Source organism: Tachyglossus aculeatus, chromosome 4 (assembly GCF_015852505.1).
Source record: "Tachyglossus aculeatus isolate mTacAcu1 chromosome 4, mTacAcu1.pri, whole genome shotgun sequence".
NCBI classification, from domain to species: domain Eukaryota; kingdom Metazoa; phylum Chordata; class Mammalia; order Monotremata; family Tachyglossidae; genus Tachyglossus; species Tachyglossus aculeatus.
In genome coordinates, this window is record NC_052069.1 from 113198650 (window position 1) to 113202469 (window position 3820).

A 3820-nucleotide genomic window follows, 5' to 3' on the forward strand; every position below is an offset into this window, starting at 1 on the left:
ATGTGGGTTGAATGAGAGAGAGGTGTCAAGAATAATGCCAAGGTTACAGGATTGTGAGGGTAGATACAAAGTAAGCAGGCCCACATGGGACTCACAGTCTGAGTAGGAGGGTGAACAGATATTGAATCTCCATTTTGCAGGCAAGGAAACTGAGGCCCAGAGAAGTGATGTGACAATAACAATAATAATAATTATTATTATGGTACTTGTTAAGCACTTACTATGTGTCAAGCTCTGTTCTAAGTGCTGGGGTGGATATAGGTTAATCAGGTTGGTCACAGTTCCTGTCCCATGTGGGGCTCACACTCTGAATCCCCATTTTACAGTTGAGGTAACTGAGGCTGCTCCTCTCAGAGTCACACCTGGAGAGTTTCCAGGACTCTACCAGTCGCGACTATGGGAGGGAGAGTCAAGCAGAGGTCTATCCATTCCATTCCTAGCTTGGGCAGTGGCTAGCAAGTGGAAGGCAATCTGCTACAAGTCAAAACTCATCTGCGCCAGGCAGCAGCGGCATGGGAAAGACTCAAGGGTGGATACTCAAGTTTACTGTGCGGAAGTAAGCAGTGGTCATCCAGTTCCATATTTTTACCAAGAAAACTCTATGAATACACTACCAGAACAATTGCAGATGGAGGTGGGGTGTTGTGGGAGAGATGTGACCATGGTGTCACTATGGGTCGGAGACGACTCGACAGCAAAAGATAAGACAAAGAATCGAGGCCGAGAGAAGTTAAGCAACTTGCCCGAGGTCACACAGCAGACAAATGGCAGAACCAGGATTAGAACCCAGGTCCTTCTAACTCCCAGGCCCGTGTTCTTTCCACTAGGCCATGTTGCTTCCCCAGTGCAAATGGCATCCAGATTAGGCAGTTAGAATAGGACACTTGAAGTCCCTGCATTCTGCAACTCTTTCTTTTCTCCACTCTCAATAGCAACTTTCCAGACCACTAGTAGGGAAGACTTGTATTTCACACTGCATGAATGAATCTAGAAGGCACTACCTGATTTTGCAAGGACAACCTGCTCTTCACCTGGGGCCATTTTTACTTCTGTAATGGAGAGGTCCAGCAGAGACTCTCTGTAGTCTGAACAAGTCACAGAACCATGGGATGAGAACAGCCGAGACTCGTCCTTCAACATATGTTAGGATTCTGAGTTAGCAGCATAGTGGCTCATGAAGACTCACTTTGGAATTTGAAGGATACGGAAAGAGGAGCTACTCAGTAAGGGGCAGGTGGTACAAGCATAACCAGAAAGAAAATGGGAGAAAGAAAGAATTCAATCAATCAATCAAATGTATTTCAATCAATTGTATTTATTGATTGTACTAAGCGTTTGGGAGAATACAAAACAACCATAAACGGACACATCCCCGGCCCATAGTGAGTGTACTATCTAGAGTGGCGGAGACAGACTTTAATGTGAATAAATAAATTATAGATATATGCATAAGTGCTGTGGGGCTGGGAGAGGGGGAGAACAAAGGGATGAGCATTTACTGCATGCAGAGTACTATACTAAGCAGTTGGGAAAATCAATTACAATAGAGTCGGTAGACATGTTCCCTGCCCACAGCTTACAGTCTTACATAGGGAGTAGACATTAAGTAAATTATGGATATGTTCATAATGGAGAGGCAAAAAAATAAAGACAAAGAATGATTGGGGTGGGGGGTTGGAGAGAAAGAGAAAGAGAGAAAGAGAGAGAGAGAGAGTGAGAGAGAGAGAGAGTGAGAGAATGACTCCCTCTTACTTAGACTGTGAGATTGTGAGCCCCATTTGGGACAGGGACTGTTTCTTACCTAATTAACTCGTGCCTATCCCAAAGTGTAGAATAGTGCTTTACACATAGTAATCGCTCAACAAATACCATTAAAAAAGAAGGCAGAAATAGACAGTGTTGAAACAGTCCTAAGAACCCACAGATGTTCATACCCATACATTCACACCAACCTAGAGATGGGCATACAGAGATAAGCAGTATGATTTAGTAGTTAGAGCATGGGTTTGGAAGTCAGAAGGACATGGGTTCCAATCCCAGCTCCACCACATGTCTGCTGTGTGACCTTAGGCAAGTCTCTTCACTTCTCTGGGCCTCAGTTACCTCATCCGGAAAATGGGGATTAAGACTGTGAGTCCTATGTGGGACAAGGACTGTGTCCAACCTTGTACGTACCCAAGTGCTTAGTATTCGTTCATTCATTCTTTCAGTAATATTTACTGAGTGCTTACTTATTCATTCAATCATATTTATTGAGTGCTTACTGTGTGCAGAGCACTGTACTAAGCACTTGGAAAGTACAATTCAGCAATAGAGACAATATCTGCCCACAACAGGCTTACAGTCTGTGCAGAGCACTATACTAAGTTCTTGAGAGAGTACCATATAGCAATAAACAGACACATTCCCTGCCTACAATGGTGCCTGGCACATAGTAAGCGCTTAGTACAGTGCTCTGCACATAGTAAACGCTCAATAAATACGACTGATTGATAGTAAGCACTTAACAAATATCACAGTATTATTATTATTATTATTATTGGTACATCTGCATGGATTGTCAAAGGCACATACACATACCTGGACCAACACTCAGATGTGCATGCCCAAAGTTGCCAACTCTGAGGGGCTAGTAGTCCTCTGGCTAGTGGGAAGCCTGGAAGGTAGAATAGGTGACTGCCTGCATAGTGCAAAATGAATGGCCATTTCATATACATTAGAATCAACAGTATCTGCACACTTCTACAGAATGCAGGTCCCATGGGGAACATAAGAACAACAACAAAAAAGCATACATCATGGTCCCAAGGCACTTACAACTTAGCAGGGTGACAATCGGGAACAAATTGACAATATGCCACGGTTTAGAGGGAGAAAAGGGATGTAAATAGTGGACACAAGTGAATAAATAGAGTAAATGTGCAACAGATAAATAGATAAGTGCTGGGCTGGCTTGACTAGGAGGATGTGGGAATTCATCAGAAAATTCCTTCAAATACCCAGTCCTTCAAAAGTGACAGAATGACTTCTCGTCAGGCTTTTGCAAAGGTTTCGCATTAATGTGCCATTTCCAAGAGGGGCCATGAAGAGGGAGGAGGACTAAGGGAAAAGTCTCGTCGTGATGCCTAGTGGGAAGGGCATGGGCCTGGTGGTCAGAGGACCTGGGTTCTAATCCTGCCTTCACCACTTGTCTGCGGTGTGACCTTGGGCAAGTTACTTCACTACTCTGTGCCTCAGTTACCTATCTGTAAAATAGAGATTTAATCCTACCCCCTCCTATTTAGACTGTGAGCCCGATGTGGGAAAGGGACTGTGTCCAACCTAATTAACTTGTATCTACCCAAGTGCTTAGAACAGTGCTTGGTGTATAGTAAGTGCTTTAAAAAGTGCCATTATTATTATAATTATTGTTATTTTTATTATAGTGAGGTGAATGGCAGGGGATGTAGGTAACAGGCATCTGGAATCCGAGATGCAGGAAAGGATAGGATACCCTAGACTGTAAACTCATTATGGGCAGAGAATGTGTCTGTTGTTATAGTGCAATAATAATAATAATAATTATGTTACTTTTAAGCACTTACTAGGTGCCAGACACTGCTCTAAGCACTGGGGTGGATACAAGTTAGTCAGGTTGGACACAGTCCCTGTCCACTCACCTCTTAATCCCCATTTTACTGATGAGATAACTGAGTCCCTGAGCAGTGAAGTACCTTGCCCTAGGTCACACCGCAGATATGTAGTGGAGCCGGCATTAGAACCCATGACCTTCTACTCCCAGACCCATGCTCTATCCGTTCTCGAGTGCTTAATACAGAGC

At 43.7% G+C, this 3820-nt stretch overlaps 1 non-coding gene across 1 annotated transcript; it reads left to right on the plus strand.

The window, feature by feature from the left end:
• Positions 1-344: 344 nt before the first annotated feature.
• On the plus strand, positions 345-482 carry LOC119927700. Its single transcript, XR_005450678.1, has one exon. It is a non-coding gene; the product is annotated as a small nucleolar RNA SNORA7 (small nucleolar RNA).
• Positions 483-3820: the final 3338 nt, after the last annotated feature.